The 15,522-nt window shown below is 44.9% G+C and overlaps 20 non-coding genes across 20 annotated transcripts; all 20 read right to left on the reverse strand.

Moving 5' to 3' along the window:
- Positions 1 to 650: 650 nt before the first annotated feature.
- TRNAM-CAU (transfer RNA methionine (anticodon CAU)) lies at positions 651 to 723 on the reverse strand. Its single transcript has one exon. It is a non-coding gene; the product is annotated as a tRNA-Met (tRNA).
- A 264-nt stretch (positions 724 to 987) lies between these two features.
- Positions 988 to 1,060, reverse strand: TRNAM-CAU (transfer RNA methionine (anticodon CAU)). Its single transcript has one exon. It is a non-coding gene; the product is annotated as a tRNA-Met (tRNA).
- A 264-nt stretch (positions 1,061 to 1,324) lies between these two features.
- On the reverse strand, positions 1,325 to 1,397 carry TRNAM-CAU (transfer RNA methionine (anticodon CAU)). The gene has a single exon. It is a non-coding gene; the product is annotated as a tRNA-Met (tRNA).
- Positions 1,398 to 1,662: 265 nt separating this feature from the next.
- TRNAM-CAU (transfer RNA methionine (anticodon CAU)) lies at positions 1,663 to 1,735 on the reverse strand. The gene has a single exon. It is a non-coding gene; the product is annotated as a tRNA-Met (tRNA).
- Positions 1,736 to 3,956: 2,221 nt separating this feature from the next.
- On the reverse strand, positions 3,957 to 4,029 carry TRNAM-CAU (transfer RNA methionine (anticodon CAU)). Its single transcript has one exon. It is a non-coding gene; the product is annotated as a tRNA-Met (tRNA).
- Positions 4,030 to 4,293: 264 nt separating this feature from the next.
- Positions 4,294 to 4,366, reverse strand: TRNAM-CAU (transfer RNA methionine (anticodon CAU)). Its single transcript has one exon. It is a non-coding gene; the product is annotated as a tRNA-Met (tRNA).
- A 264-nt stretch (positions 4,367 to 4,630) lies between these two features.
- Positions 4,631 to 4,703, reverse strand: TRNAM-CAU (transfer RNA methionine (anticodon CAU)). Its single transcript has one exon. It is a non-coding gene; the product is annotated as a tRNA-Met (tRNA).
- A 265-nt stretch (positions 4,704 to 4,968) lies between these two features.
- On the reverse strand, positions 4,969 to 5,041 carry TRNAM-CAU (transfer RNA methionine (anticodon CAU)). Its single transcript has one exon. It is a non-coding gene; the product is annotated as a tRNA-Met (tRNA).
- Positions 5,042 to 7,262: 2,221 nt separating this feature from the next.
- TRNAM-CAU (transfer RNA methionine (anticodon CAU)) lies at positions 7,263 to 7,335 on the reverse strand. Its single transcript has one exon. It is a non-coding gene; the product is annotated as a tRNA-Met (tRNA).
- Positions 7,336 to 7,599: 264 nt separating this feature from the next.
- TRNAM-CAU (transfer RNA methionine (anticodon CAU)) lies at positions 7,600 to 7,672 on the reverse strand. Its single transcript has one exon. It is a non-coding gene; the product is annotated as a tRNA-Met (tRNA).
- A 264-nt stretch (positions 7,673 to 7,936) lies between these two features.
- TRNAM-CAU (transfer RNA methionine (anticodon CAU)) lies at positions 7,937 to 8,009 on the reverse strand. Its single transcript has one exon. It is a non-coding gene; the product is annotated as a tRNA-Met (tRNA).
- Positions 8,010 to 8,274: 265 nt separating this feature from the next.
- Positions 8,275 to 8,347, reverse strand: TRNAM-CAU (transfer RNA methionine (anticodon CAU)). Its single transcript has one exon. It is a non-coding gene; the product is annotated as a tRNA-Met (tRNA).
- A 2,221-nt stretch (positions 8,348 to 10,568) lies between these two features.
- TRNAM-CAU (transfer RNA methionine (anticodon CAU)) lies at positions 10,569 to 10,641 on the reverse strand. Its single transcript has one exon. It is a non-coding gene; the product is annotated as a tRNA-Met (tRNA).
- Positions 10,642 to 10,905: 264 nt separating this feature from the next.
- On the reverse strand, positions 10,906 to 10,978 carry TRNAM-CAU (transfer RNA methionine (anticodon CAU)). The gene has a single exon. It is a non-coding gene; the product is annotated as a tRNA-Met (tRNA).
- Positions 10,979 to 11,242: 264 nt separating this feature from the next.
- TRNAM-CAU (transfer RNA methionine (anticodon CAU)) lies at positions 11,243 to 11,315 on the reverse strand. Its single transcript has one exon. It is a non-coding gene; the product is annotated as a tRNA-Met (tRNA).
- Positions 11,316 to 11,580: 265 nt separating this feature from the next.
- TRNAM-CAU (transfer RNA methionine (anticodon CAU)) lies at positions 11,581 to 11,653 on the reverse strand. The gene has a single exon. It is a non-coding gene; the product is annotated as a tRNA-Met (tRNA).
- Positions 11,654 to 13,874: 2,221 nt separating this feature from the next.
- Positions 13,875 to 13,947, reverse strand: TRNAM-CAU (transfer RNA methionine (anticodon CAU)). The gene has a single exon. It is a non-coding gene; the product is annotated as a tRNA-Met (tRNA).
- Positions 13,948 to 14,211: 264 nt separating this feature from the next.
- TRNAM-CAU (transfer RNA methionine (anticodon CAU)) lies at positions 14,212 to 14,284 on the reverse strand. Its single transcript has one exon. It is a non-coding gene; the product is annotated as a tRNA-Met (tRNA).
- Positions 14,285 to 14,548: 264 nt separating this feature from the next.
- On the reverse strand, positions 14,549 to 14,621 carry TRNAM-CAU (transfer RNA methionine (anticodon CAU)). Its single transcript has one exon. It is a non-coding gene; the product is annotated as a tRNA-Met (tRNA).
- Positions 14,622 to 14,886: 265 nt separating this feature from the next.
- Positions 14,887 to 14,959, reverse strand: TRNAM-CAU (transfer RNA methionine (anticodon CAU)). Its single transcript has one exon. It is a non-coding gene; the product is annotated as a tRNA-Met (tRNA).
- Between the last annotated feature and the right edge of the window lie 563 nt (positions 14,960 to 15,522).

Genomic DNA, 15,522 nt, shown 5'->3' on the forward strand with positions numbered 1-15,522 from the left:
GGCCTGGGTACCCTGGGCTTATCCGGACCAACTACAGAGCCATAACGCCACTAGGGCGGCGATGGACACTGCACGGAGGCTTATTAATATGAAAAACCATAGCAGGGTTCGTGCGGCATCAACCTTATATGCACAACCATGTTTTGCCATTAGTTCATAGTGCACCTGATGGGCTCTGGAAGGCACAAGGAGAAGGCGTGGGAACACAGGGCCAGAAAGTTTGCACAGGGACTGCTTACATTTGCAAAATACCAAACATTGTACTCATTCTGTCAACGTTTTTGAAAAGTTATTACCTGAAACATAAGAGGCCTGCCTTCTCTGAGGAAAGAACTCAGGACCTTCAAATTATGAGACTGACGCGCTGCCTACTGCACTAAGCAGGTTCGGCTGGAGTATGTTTGGAGAACCTGGTGGAGAAACAGATCCAAGACCACGCTACTCACAAAGTGCAGATAGAAATATTCAAATAAAATGCAGCTAGCCCCATTGGTTCTATGGTATTTTGCGATCATATTTCTTTTCTGCGTCAGTAAAGAATCCAATCCTCTGATTCACAAGGACCGCGTTGCGGTCTACTGAACATCATGCTACTCTTCATGTTTAGAAAGGATATGTCCAATTGAATTTGCTGAAACAAAAAACACTTGTGCCCTCTCTGAGGCTCGAACTCAGGACCTTCAGAATATGAGACTGACGCGCTGCCTACTGCGCTAAGAAGGCTCTGCTGGAGTATTTTTGGAGAACTTGGTGGAGGACCAGATCTGAGACAACGCTACTCACACAGTCCAGATAGAAATATTAAAATAAAATGCAGCTAGCCCCATTGGTTCTATGGTATTTTGCGATCATATTTCTTTTCTGCGTCAGTAAAGAATCCAATCCTCTGATTCACAAGGACCGCGTTGCGGTCTACTGAACATCATGCTACTCTTCATGTTTAGAAAGGATATGTCCAATTGAATTTGCTGAAACAAAAAACACTTGTGCCCTCTCTGAGGCTCGAACTCAGGACCTTCAGATTATGAGACTGACGCGCTGCCTACTGCGCTAAGAAGGCTCTGCTGGAGTATTTTTGGAGAACTTGGTGGAGAACCAGATCTGAGACAACGCTACTCACACAGTCCAGATAGAAATATTAAAATAAAATGCAGCTAGCCCCATTGGTTCTATGGTATTTTGCGATCATATTTCTTTTCTGCGTCAGTAAAGAATCCAATCCTGTGATTCACAAGGACCGCGTTGCGGTCTACTGAACATCATTCTCCTCTTCATGTTTAGAAAGGATATGTCCAATTGAATTTGCTGAAACAAAAAACACTTGTGCCCTCTCTGAGGCTCGAACTCAGGACCTTCAGATTATGAGACTGACGCGCTGCCTACTGCGCTAAGAAGGCTCCGTTGGAGGCTCTTTGGATAACCTGGTGGAGAGCATGATTTGAGACCACGCTACTCACAAAGTCCAGATAGAAATATTCAAATAAAACGCAGCTAGCCCCAATTGGTTCTTTGGTATTTGGCAATCATATTTCTTTTCTGCGTCAGTAAAGAATCCAATCCTGTGATTCACAAGGACCGCGTTGCGGTCTACTGAACATCATGCTCCTCTTCATGTTTAGAAAAAATATGTCCAATTGTATTTGTTGAAACAAAAAACACTTGTGCCCTCTCTGAGGCTCGAACTCAGGACCTTCAGATTATGAGACTGACGCGCTGCCTACTGCGCTAAGAAGGCTGCGATTTTATGATTTGTTGATGAAGATTATGTGACACAACTCCACACTCAAAACTCCAGAGAGAATACGATCCATCTGAAAAGCTTCACTTGAATGTATAGTGTTTTGTACTTCAGATGTCTTCCATTCATCAATCAAGAGTCCCATCCTTCGATGCTTGAATTTTGAGCTAGTTATTTTGATATGCTCCAAAACAGGTAAGATGCCACAAACTTCCAACCCCTCCCTCGCTGGATATATACCTAACTCTTTTCAGCCCTTTTTTCTTACCAGTTTTTAATTCTCCTCCCCCAAAGTCCCTTTTGTAAGCAGGTCGCTTTTTTTCCCATTTGCAGAGAGTTTTGCTCCTTTCCTATATATATATGCATGATTAATTATGTGTTTCCACTTCCATCATTTAGTTTTCTTGTGTGCGTTCAGCCGGTTTCGTTATACTCGCTGCTTACATCGCTTATGTCAGGTTTGTATTATGTCACAGTTTGTTATGCTGTTATTTGACATCAGATCTCATGCTGATCTGCTTGCGGCTGGTGACAGGTAGCATGCCACAAAAACAAACCCCAAACTACATCATTATCACACCTGTGAGGCACACGGTTCATGAAGAGAGTCCAAACGCGCCCTCTAGTAACAGAGCAAGGTAACTGCCGGCCAGGTCAAGAAGGGTGGACGGGGCTGGGTTATGCAGATGAACTCCCAGAAGTTCCCAGACTGAACCCAAGAGGATTCCATCCTCCAGAACGCTTTATCCAGCCCATTAAAGCATCCAGCGGGCCACAGGAACATCCAGGAAGGCCAATCCAGGCTTTGCTCCTGAAGGAACTGTAGTTCAAAACCCACCCTCATTTAAAAGTGGCCAGGGTTCCTCCTAGCTTTTTGGTCTATAGAACCTGGCCGTTCGTGGCCGTTCGTGGCCAGTGAGGGAAAGTTGAAAGCTGCATTCCCTGCTGTGTGATTTAAACACAGCCAGGCTCACAAGGGCACTTTTATTATGCCGAAGGAGGGCCTTGCAGACTGTCCATGCCTGAGCCGCAACTGTGCCTGCGTTCCCCAGAGCCTTTCGTGGGCACAGGGGCAAGACAATCACCAGAAACAGAAGTGTCGAAATTGGCTGCATCCCCTTGTGCTACCCCTCTTTGCCTCTTTTCGCATTTGCCTTTCATGCAGTCGCCTCACTATTTGGCCGCTAGGCTTGGGTGCCCCACCTGTCTTTTCTAGAGTTTATTTTGTGAGAGACTTTAAACATACTCCAAGGGTCTGCTTGAAGACCTCTCAAGTCCCTCACACAGCCAGAAAATACATTTTGAAATACTTGCTCATTCTCTGAAACTGCCCTCATGTAAACCTGCCCCACTGCATCTAACACCATAAAATGTACCATCCTTATTTCCTGAATCTTTGCTCAAAGACCTACGTTGGCTCTATCAGTATGCGCCCATGCTAGCCCAACCAGCAACCTTATCATTTTAAACTGCCCCACCTCTATTCGAAAGAACCTGTTTGTTTGAACTGACCCCTCTTTTCCCCACTGGTTGGCCCCACTTACCTTTTTCTTTCCTTTACAGATTACGGCCTGGGTACCCTGGGCTTATCCGGACCAACTACAGAGCCATAACGCCACTAGGGCGGCGATGGACACTGCACGGAGGCTTATTAATATGAAAAACCATAGCAGGGTTCGTGCGGCATCAACCTTATATGCACAACCATGTTTTGCCATTAGTTCATAGTGCACCTGATGGGCTCTGGAAGGCACAAGGAGAAGGCGTGGGAACACAGGGCCAGAAAGTTTGCACAGGGACTGCTTACATTTGCAAAATACCAAACATTGTACTCATTCTGTCAACGTTTTTGAAAAGTTATTACCTGAAACATAAGAGGCCTGCCTTCTCTGAGGAAAGAACTCAGGACCTTCAAATTATGAGACTGACGCGCTGCCTACTGCACTAAGCAGGTTCGGCTGGAGTATGTTTGGAGAACCTGGTGGAGAAACAGATCCAAGACCACGCTACTCACAAAGTGCAGATAGAAATATTCAAATAAAATGCAGCTAGCCCCATTGGTTCTATGGTATTTTGCGATCATATTTCTTTTCTGCGTCAGTAAAGAATCCAATCCTCTGATTCACAAGGACCGCGTTGCGGTCTACTGAACATCATGCTACTCTTCATGTTTAGAAAGGATATGTCCAATTGAATTTGCTGAAACAAAAAACACTTGTGCCCTCTCTGAGGCTCGAACTCAGGACCTTCAGAATATGAGACTGACGCGCTGCCTACTGCGCTAAGAAGGCTCTGCTGGAGTATTTTTGGAGAACTTGGTGGAGGACCAGATCTGAGACAACGCTACTCACACAGTCCAGATAGAAATATTAAAATAAAATGCAGCTAGCCCCATTGGTTCTATGGTATTTTGCGATCATATTTCTTTTCTGCGTCAGTAAAGAATCCAATCCTCTGATTCACAAGGACCGCGTTGCGGTCTACTGAACATCATGCTACTCTTCATGTTTAGAAAGGATATGTCCAATTGAATTTGCTGAAACAAAAAACACTTGTGCCCTCTCTGAGGCTCGAACTCAGGACCTTCAGATTATGAGACTGACGCGCTGCCTACTGCGCTAAGAAGGCTCTGCTGGAGTATTTTTGGAGAACTTGGTGGAGAACCAGATCTGAGACAACGCTACTCACACAGTCCAGATAGAAATATTAAAATAAAATGCAGCTAGCCCCATTGGTTCTATGGTATTTTGCGATCATATTTCTTTTCTGCGTCAGTAAAGAATCCAATCCTGTGATTCACAAGGACCGCGTTGCGGTCTACTGAACATCATTCTCCTCTTCATGTTTAGAAAGGATATGTCCAATTGAATTTGCTGAAACAAAAAACACTTGTGCCCTCTCTGAGGCTCGAACTCAGGACCTTCAGATTATGAGACTGACGCGCTGCCTACTGCGCTAAGAAGGCTCCGTTGGAGGCTCTTTGGATAACCTGGTGGAGAGCATGATTTGAGACCACGCTACTCACAAAGTCCAGATAGAAATATTCAAATAAAACGCAGCTAGCCCCAATTGGTTCTTTGGTATTTGGCAATCATATTTCTTTTCTGCGTCAGTAAAGAATCCAATCCTGTGATTCACAAGGACCGCGTTGCGGTCTACTGAACATCATGCTCCTCTTCATGTTTAGAAAAAATATGTCCAATTGTATTTGTTGAAACAAAAAACACTTGTGCCCTCTCTGAGGCTCGAACTCAGGACCTTCAGATTATGAGACTGACGCGCTGCCTACTGCGCTAAGAAGGCTGCGATTTTATGATTTGTTGATGAAGATTATGTGACACAACTCCACACTCAAAACTCCAGAGAGAATACGATCCATCTGAAAAGCTTCACTTGAATGTATAGTGTTTTGTACTTCAGATGTCTTCCATTCATCAATCAAGAGTCCCATCCTTCGATGCTTGAATTTTGAGCTAGTTATTTTGATATGCTCCAAAACAGGTAAGATGCCACAAACTTCCAACCCCTCCCTCGCTGGATATATACCTAACTCTTTTCAGCCCTTTTTTCTTACCAGTTTTTAATTCTCCTCCCCCAAAGTCCCTTTTGTAAGCAGGTCGCTTTTTTTCCCATTTGCAGAGAGTTTTGCTCCTTTCCTATATATATATGCATGATTAATTATGTGTTTCCACTTCCATCATTTAGTTTTCTTGTGTGCGTTCAGCCGGTTTCGTTATACTCGCTGCTTACATCGCTTATGTCAGGTTTGTATTATGTCACAGTTTGTTATGCTGTTATTTGACATCAGATCTCATGCTGATCTGCTTGCGGCTGGTGACAGGTAGCATGCCACAAAAACAAACCCCAAACTACATCATTATCACACCTGTGAGGCACACGGTTCATGAAGAGAGTCCAAACGCGCCCTCTAGTAACAGAGCAAGGTAACTGCCGGCCAGGTCAAGAAGGGTGGACGGGGCTGGGTTATGCAGATGAACTCCCAGAAGTTCCCAGACTGAACCCAAGAGGATTCCATCCTCCAGAACGCTTTATCCAGCCCATTAAAGCATCCAGCGGGCCACAGGAACATCCAGGAAGGCCAATCCAGGCTTTGCTCCTGAAGGAACTGTAGTTCAAAACCCACCCTCATTTAAAAGTGGCCAGGGTTCCTCCTAGCTTTTTGGTCTATAGAACCTGGCCGTTCGTGGCCGTTCGTGGCCAGTGAGGGAAAGTTGAAAGCTGCATTCCCTGCTGTGTGATTTAAACACAGCCAGGCTCACAAGGGCACTTTTATTATGCCGAAGGAGGGCCTTGCAGACTGTCCATGCCTGAGCCGCAACTGTGCCTGCGTTCCCCAGAGCCTTTCGTGGGCACAGGGGCAAGACAATCACCAGAAACAGAAGTGTCGAAATTGGCTGCATCCCCTTGTGCTACCCCTCTTTGCCTCTTTTCGCATTTGCCTTTCATGCAGTCGCCTCACTATTTGGCCGCTAGGCTTGGGTGCCCCACCTGTCTTTTCTAGAGTTTATTTTGTGAGAGACTTTAAACATACTCCAAGGGTCTGCTTGAAGACCTCTCAAGTCCCTCACACAGCCAGAAAATACATTTTGAAATACTTGCTCATTCTCTGAAACTGCCCTCATGTAAACCTGCCCCACTGCATCTAACACCATAAAATGTACCATCCTTATTTCCTGAATCTTTGCTCAAAGACCTACGTTGGCTCTATCAGTATGCGCCCATGCTATCCCAACCAGCAACCTTATCATTTTAAACTGCCCCACCTCTATTCGAAAGAACCTGTTTGTTTGAACTGACCCCTCTTTTCCCCACTGGTTGGCCCCACTTACCTTTTTCTTTCCTTTACAGATTACGGCCTGGGTACCCTGGGCTTATCCGGACCAACTACAGAGCCATAACGCCACTAGGGCGGCGATGGACACTGCACGGAGGCTTATTAATATGAAAAACCATAGCAGGGTTCGTGCGGCATCAACCTTATATGCACAACCATGTTTTGCCATTAGTTCATAGTGCACCTGATGGGCTCTGGAAGGCACAAGGAGAAGGCGTGGGAACACAGGGCCAGAAAGTTTGCACAGGGACTGCTTACATTTGCAAAATACCAAACATTGTACTCATTCTGTCAACGTTTTTGAAAAGTTATTACCTGAAACATAAGAGGCCTGCCTTCTCTGAGGAAAGAACTCAGGACCTTCAAATTATGAGACTGACGCGCTGCCTACTGCACTAAGCAGGTTCGGCTGGAGTATGTTTGGAGAACCTGGTGGAGAAACAGATCCAAGACCACGCTACTCACAAAGTGCAGATAGAAATATTCAAATAAAATGCAGCTAGCCCCATTGGTTCTATGGTATTTTGCGATCATATTTCTTTTCTGCGTCAGTAAAGAATCCAATCCTCTGATTCACAAGGACCGCGTTGCGGTCTACTGAACATCATGCTACTCTTCATGTTTAGAAAGGATATGTCCAATTGAATTTGCTGAAACAAAAAACACTTGTGCCCTCTCTGAGGCTCGAACTCAGGACCTTCAGAATATGAGACTGACGCGCTGCCTACTGCGCTAAGAAGGCTCTGCTGGAGTATTTTTGGAGAACTTGGTGGAGGACCAGATCTGAGACAACGCTACTCACACAGTCCAGATAGAAATATTAAAATAAAATGCAGCTAGCCCCATTGGTTCTATGGTATTTTGCGATCATATTTCTTTTCTGCGTCAGTAAAGAATCCAATCCTCTGATTCACAAGGACCGCGTTGCGGTCTACTGAACATCATGCTACTCTTCATGTTTAGAAAGGATATGTCCAATTGAATTTGCTGAAACAAAAAACACTTGTGCCCTCTCTGAGGCTCGAACTCAGGACCTTCAGATTATGAGACTGACGCGCTGCCTACTGCGCTAAGAAGGCTCTGCTGGAGTATTTTTGGAGAACTTGGTGGAGAACCAGATCTGAGACAACGCTACTCACACAGTCCAGATAGAAATATTAAAATAAAATGCAGCTAGCCCCATTGGTTCTATGGTATTTTGCGATCATATTTCTTTTCTGCGTCAGTAAAGAATCCAATCCTGTGATTCACAAGGACCGCGTTGCGGTCTACTGAACATCATTCTCCTCTTCATGTTTAGAAAGGATATGTCCAATTGAATTTGCTGAAACAAAAAACACTTGTGCCCTCTCTGAGGCTCGAACTCAGGACCTTCAGATTATGAGACTGACGCGCTGCCTACTGCGCTAAGAAGGCTCCGTTGGAGGCTCTTTGGATAACCTGGTGGAGAGCATGATTTGAGACCACGCTACTCACAAAGTCCAGATAGAAATATTCAAATAAAACGCAGCTAGCCCCAATTGGTTCTTTGGTATTTGGCAATCATATTTCTTTTCTGCGTCAGTAAAGAATCCAATCCTGTGATTCACAAGGACCGCGTTGCGGTCTACTGAACATCATGCTCCTCTTCATGTTTAGAAAAAATATGTCCAATTGTATTTGTTGAAACAAAAAACACTTGTGCCCTCTCTGAGGCTCGAACTCAGGACCTTCAGATTATGAGACTGACGCGCTGCCTACTGCGCTAAGAAGGCTGCGATTTTATGATTTGTTGATGAAGATTATGTGACACAACTCCACACTCAAAACTCCAGAGAGAATACGATCCATCTGAAAAGCTTCACTTGAATGTATAGTGTTTTGTACTTCAGATGTCTTCCATTCATCAATCAAGAGTCCCATCCTTCGATGCTTGAATTTTGAGCTAGTTATTTTGATATGCTCCAAAACAGGTAAGATGCCACAAACTTCCAACCCCTCCCTCGCTGGATATATACCTAACTCTTTTCAGCCCTTTTTTCTTACCAGTTTTTAATTCTCCTCCCCCAAAGTCCCTTTTGTAAGCAGGTCGCTTTTTTTCCCATTTGCAGAGAGTTTTGCTCCTTTCCTATATATATATGCATGATTAATTATGTGTTTCCACTTCCATCATTTAGTTTTCTTGTGTGCGTTCAGCCGGTTTCGTTATACTCGCTGCTTACATCGCTTATGTCAGGTTTGTATTATGTCACAGTTTGTTATGCTGTTATTTGACATCAGATCTCATGCTGATCTGCTTGCGGCTGGTGACAGGTAGCATGCCACAAAAACAAACCCCAAACTACATCATTATCACACCTGTGAGGCACACGGTTCATGAAGAGAGTCCAAACGCGCCCTCTAGTAACAGAGCAAGGTAACTGCCGGCCAGGTCAAGAAGGGTGGACGGGGCTGGGTTATGCAGATGAACTCCCAGAAGTTCCCAGACTGAACCCAAGAGGATTCCATCCTCCAGAACGCTTTATCCAGCCCATTAAAGCATCCAGCGGGCCACAGGAACATCCAGGAAGGCCAATCCAGGCTTTGCTCCTGAAGGAACTGTAGTTCAAAACCCACCCTCATTTAAAAGTGGCCAGGGTTCCTCCTAGCTTTTTGGTCTATAGAACCTGGCCGTTCGTGGCCGTTCGTGGCCAGTGAGGGAAAGTTGAAAGCTGCATTCCCTGCTGTGTGATTTAAACACAGCCAGGCTCACAAGGGCACTTTTATTATGCCGAAGGAGGGCCTTGCAGACTGTCCATGCCTGAGCCGCAACTGTGCCTGCGTTCCCCAGAGCCTTTCGTGGGCACAGGGGCAAGACAATCACCAGAAACAGAAGTGTCGAAATTGGCTGCATCCCCTTGTGCTACCCCTCTTTGCCTCTTTTCGCATTTGCCTTTCATGCAGTCGCCTCACTATTTGGCCGCTAGGCTTGGGTGCCCCACCTGTCTTTTCTAGAGTTTATTTTGTGAGAGACTTTAAACATACTCCAAGGGTCTGCTTGAAGACCTCTCAAGTCCCTCACACAGCCAGAAAATACATTTTGAAATACTTGCTCATTCTCTGAAACTGCCCTCATGTAAACCTGCCCCACTGCATCTAACACCATAAAATGTACCATCCTTATTTCCTGAATCTTTGCTCAAAGACCTACGTTGGCTCTATCAGTATGCGCCCATGCTATCCCAACCAGCAACCTTATCATTTTAAACTGCCCCACCTCTATTCGAAAGAACCTGTTTGTTTGAACTGACCCCTCTTTTCCCCACTGGTTGGCCCCACTTACCTTTTTCTTTCCTTTACAGATTACGGCCTGGGTACCCTGGGCTTATCCGGACCAACTACAGAGCCATAACGCCACTAGGGCGGCGATGGACACTGCACGGAGGCTTATTAATATGAAAAACCATAGCAGGGTTCGTGCGGCATCAACCTTATATGCACAACCATGTTTTGCCATTAGTTCATAGTGCACCTGATGGGCTCTGGAAGGCACAAGGAGAAGGCGTGGGAACACAGGGCCAGAAAGTTTGCACAGGGACTGCTTACATTTGCAAAATACCAAACATTGTACTCATTCTGTCAACGTTTTTGAAAAGTTATTACCTGAAACATAAGAGGCCTGCCTTCTCTGAGGAAAGAACTCAGGACCTTCAAATTATGAGACTGACGCGCTGCCTACTGCACTAAGCAGGTTCGGCTGGAGTATGTTTGGAGAACCTGGTGGAGAAACAGATCCAAGACCACGCTACTCACAAAGTGCAGATAGAAATATTCAAATAAAATGCAGCTAGCCCCATTGGTTCTATGGTATTTTGCGATCATATTTCTTTTCTGCGTCAGTAAAGAATCCAATCCTCTGATTCACAAGGACCGCGTTGCGGTCTACTGAACATCATGCTACTCTTCATGTTTAGAAAGGATATGTCCAATTGAATTTGCTGAAACAAAAAACACTTGTGCCCTCTCTGAGGCTCGAACTCAGGACCTTCAGAATATGAGACTGACGCGCTGCCTACTGCGCTAAGAAGGCTCTGCTGGAGTATTTTTGGAGAACTTGGTGGAGGACCAGATCTGAGACAACGCTACTCACACAGTCCAGATAGAAATATTAAAATAAAATGCAGCTAGCCCCATTGGTTCTATGGTATTTTGCGATCATATTTCTTTTCTGCGTCAGTAAAGAATCCAATCCTCTGATTCACAAGGACCGCGTTGCGGTCTACTGAACATCATGCTACTCTTCATGTTTAGAAAGGATATGTCCAATTGAATTTGCTGAAACAAAAAACACTTGTGCCCTCTCTGAGGCTCGAACTCAGGACCTTCAGATTATGAGACTGACGCGCTGCCTACTGCGCTAAGAAGGCTCTGCTGGAGTATTTTTGGAGAACTTGGTGGAGAACCAGATCTGAGACAACGCTACTCACACAGTCCAGATAGAAATATTAAAATAAAATGCAGCTAGCCCCATTGGTTCTATGGTATTTTGCGATCATATTTCTTTTCTGCGTCAGTAAAGAATCCAATCCTGTGATTCACAAGGACCGCGTTGCGGTCTACTGAACATCATTCTCCTCTTCATGTTTAGAAAGGATATGTCCAATTGAATTTGCTGAAACAAAAAACACTTGTGCCCTCTCTGAGGCTCGAACTCAGGACCTTCAGATTATGAGACTGACGCGCTGCCTACTGCGCTAAGAAGGCTCCGTTGGAGGCTCTTTGGATAACCTGGTGGAGAGCATGATTTGAGACCACGCTACTCACAAAGTCCAGATAGAAATATTCAAATAAAACGCAGCTAGCCCCAATTGGTTCTTTGGTATTTGGCAATCATATTTCTTTTCTGCGTCAGTAAAGAATCCAATCCTGTGATTCACAAGGACCGCGTTGCGGTCTACTGAACATCATGCTCCTCTTCATGTTTAGAAAAAATATGTCCAATTGTATTTGTTGAAACAAAAAACACTTGTGCCCTCTCTGAGGCTCGAACTCAGGACCTTCAGATTATGAGACTGACGCGCTGCCTACTGCGCTAAGAAGGCTGCGATTTTATGATTTGTTGATGAAGATTATGTGACACAACTCCACACTCAAAACTCCAGAGAGAATACGATCCATCTGAAAAGCTTCACTTGAATGTATAGTGTTTTGTACTTCAGATGTCTTCCATTCATCAATCAAGAGTCCCATCCTTCGATGCTTGAATTTTGAGCTAGTTATTTTGATATGCTCCAAAACAGGTAAGATGCCACAAACTTCCAACCCCTCCCTCGCTGGATATATACCTAACTCTTTTCAGCCCTTTTTTCTTACCAGTTTTTAATTCTCCTCCCCCAAAGTCCCTTTTGTAAGCAGGTCGCTTTTTTTCCCATTTGCAGAGAGTTTTGCTCCTTTCCTATATATATATGCATGATTAATTATGTGTTTCCACTTCCATCATTTAGTTTTCTTGTGTGCGTTCAGCCGGTTTCGTTATACTCGCTGCTTACATCGCTTATGTCAGGTTTGTATTATGTCACAGTTTGTTATGCTGTTATTTGACATCAGATCTCATGCTGATCTGCTTGCGGCTGGTGACAGGTAGCATGCCACAAAAACAAACCCCAAACTACATCATTATCACACCTGTGAGGCACACGGTTCATGAAGAGAGTCCAAACGCGCCCTCTAGTAACAGAGCAAGGTAACTGCCGGCCAGGTCAAGAAGGGTGGACGGGGCTGGGTTATGCAGATGAACTCCCAGAAGTTCCCAGACTGAACCCAAGAGGATTCCATCCTCCAGAACGCTTTATCCAGCCCATTAAAGCATCCAGCGGGCCACAGGAACATCCAGGAAGGCCAATCCAGGCTTTGCTCCTGAAGGAACTGTAGTTCAAAACCCACCCTCATTTAAAAGTGGCCAGGGTTCCTCCTAGCTTTTTGGTCTATAGAACCTGGCCGTTCGTGGCCGTTCGTGGCCAGTGAGGGAAAGTTGAAAGCTGCATTCCCTGCTGTGTGATTTAAACACAGCCAGGCTCACAAGGGCACTTTTATTATGCCGAAGGAGGGCCTTGCAGACTGTCCATGCCTGAGCCGCAACTGTGCCTGCGTTCCCCAGAGCCTTTCGTGGGCACAGGGGCAAGACAATCACCAGAAACAGAAGTGTCGAAATTGGCTGCATCCCCTTGTGCTACCCCTCTTTGCCTCTTTTCGCATTTGCCTTTCATGCAGTCGCCTCACTATTTGGCCGCTAGGCTTGGGTGCCCCACCTGTCTTTTCTAGAGTTTATTTTGTGAGAGACTTTAAACATACTCCAAGGGTCTGCTTGAAGACCTCTCAAGTCCCTCACACAGCCAGAAAATACATTTTGAAATACTTGCTCATTCTCTGAAACTGCCCTCATGTAAACCTGCCCCACTGCATCTAACACCATAAAATGTACCATCCTTATTTCCTGAATCTTTGCTCAAAGACCTACGTTGGCTCTATCAGTATGCGCCCATGCTATCCCAACCAGCAACCTTATCATTTTAAACTGCCCCACCTCTATTCGAAAGAACCTGTTTGTTTGAACTGACCCCTCTTTTCCCCACTGGTTGGCCCCACTTACCTTTTTCTTTCCTTTACAGATTACGGCCTGGGTACCCTGGGCTTATCCGGACCAACTACAGAGCCATAACGCCACTAGGGCGGCGATGGACACTGCACGGAGGCTTATTAATATGAAAAACCATAGCAGGGTTCGTGCGGCATCAACCTTATATGCACAACCATGTTTTGCCATTAGTTCATAGTGCACCTGATGGGCTCTGGAAGGCACAAGGAGAAGGCGTGGGAACACAGGGCCAGAAAGTTTGCACAGGGACTGCTTACATTTGCAAAATACCAAACATTGTACTCATTCTGTCAACGTTTTTGAAAAGTTATTACCTGAAACATAAGAGGCCTGCCTTCTCTGAGGAAAGAACTCAGGACCTTCAAATTATGAGACTGACGCGCTGCCTACTGCACTAAGCAGGTTCGGCTGGAGTATGTTTGGAGAACCTGGTGGAGAAACAGATCCAAGACCACGCTACTCACAAAGTGCAGATAGAAATATTCAAATAAAATGCAGCTAGCCCCATTGGTTCTATGGTATTTTGCGATCATATTTCTTTTCTGCGTCAGTAAAGAATCCAATCCTCTGATTCACAAGGACCGCGTTGCGGTCTACTGAACATCATGCTACTCTTCATGTTTAGAAAGGATATGTCCAATTGAATTTGCTGAAACAAAAAACACTTGTGCCCTCTCTGAGGCTCGAACTCAGGACCTTCAGAATATGAGACTGACGCGCTGCCTACTGCGCTAAGAAGGCTCTGCTGGAGTATTTTTGGAGAACTTGGTGGAGGACCAGATCTGAGACAACGCTACTCACACAGTCCAGATAGAAATATTAAAATAAAATGCAGCTAGCCCCATTGGTTCTATGGTATTTTGCGATCATATTTCTTTTCTGCGTCAGTAAAGAATCCAATCCTCTGATTCACAAGGACCGCGTTGCGGTCTACTGAACATCATGCTACTCTTCATGTTTAGAAAGGATATGTCCAATTGAATTTGCTGAAACAAAAAACACTTGTGCCCTCTCTGAGGCTCGAACTCAGGACCTTCAGATTATGAGACTGACGCGCTGCCTACTGCGCTAAGAAGGCTCTGCTGGAGTATTTTTGGAGAACTTGGTGGAGAACCAGATCTGAGACAACGCTACTCACACAGTCCAGATAGAAATATTAAAATAAAATGCAGCTAGCCCCATTGGTTCTATGGTATTTTGCGATCATATTTCTTTTCTGCGTCAGTAAAGAATCCAATCCTGTGATTCACAAGGACCGCGTTGCGGTCTACTGAACATCATTCTCCTCTTCATGTTTAGAAAGGATATGTCCAATTGAATTTGCTGAAACAAAAAACACTTGTGCCCTCTCTGAGGCTCGAACTCAGGACCTTCAGATTATGAGACTGACGCGCTGCCTACTGCGCTAAGAAGGCTCCGTTGGAGGCTCTTTGGATAACCTGGTGGAGAGCATGATTTGAGACCACGCTACTCACAAAGTCCAGATAGAAATATTCAAATAAAACGCAGCTAGCCCCAATTGGTTCTTTGGTATTTGGCAATCATATTTCTTTTCTGCGTCAGTAAAGAATCCAATCCTGTGATTCACAAGGACCGCGTTGCGGTCTACTGAACATCATGCTCCTCTTCATGTTTAGAAAAAATATGTCCAATTGTATTTGTTGAAACAAAAAACACTTGTGCCCTCTCTGAGGCTCGAACTCAGGACCTTCAGATTATGAGACTGACGCGCTGCCTACTGCGCTAAGAAGGCTGCGATTTTATGATTTGTTGATGAAGATTATGTGACACAACTCCACACTCAAAACTCCAGAGAGAATACGATCCATCTGAAAAGCTTCACTTGAATGTATAGTGTTTTGTACTTCAGATGTCTTCCATTCATCAATCAAGAGTCCCATCCTTCGATGCTTGAATTTTGAGCTAGTTATTTTGATATGCTCCAAAACAGGTAAGATGCCACAAACTTCCAACCCCTCCCTCGCTGGATATATACCTAACTCTTTTCAGCCCTTTTTTCTTACCAGTTTTTAATTCTCCTCCCCCAAAGTCCCTTTTGTAAGCAGGTCGCTTTTTTTCCCATTTGCAGAGAGTTTTGCTCCTTTCCTATATATATATGCATGATTAATTATGTGTTTCCACTTCCATCATTTAGTTTTCTTGTGTGCGTTCAGCCGGTTTCGTTATACTCGCTGCTTACATCGCTTATGTCAGGTTTGTATTATGTCACAGTTTGTTATGCTGTTATTTGACATCAGATCTCATGCTGATCTGCTTGCGGCTGGTGACAGGTAGCATGCCACAAAAACAAACCCC

The sequence above is a fragment of the Ambystoma mexicanum genome, unplaced genomic scaffold (assembly GCF_040938575.1).
Source record: "Ambystoma mexicanum isolate Mex_15411 unplaced genomic scaffold, UKY_AmexF1_1 Mex_scaf194, whole genome shotgun sequence".
Lineage (NCBI taxonomy): Eukaryota > Metazoa > Chordata > Amphibia > Caudata > Ambystomatidae > Ambystoma > Ambystoma mexicanum.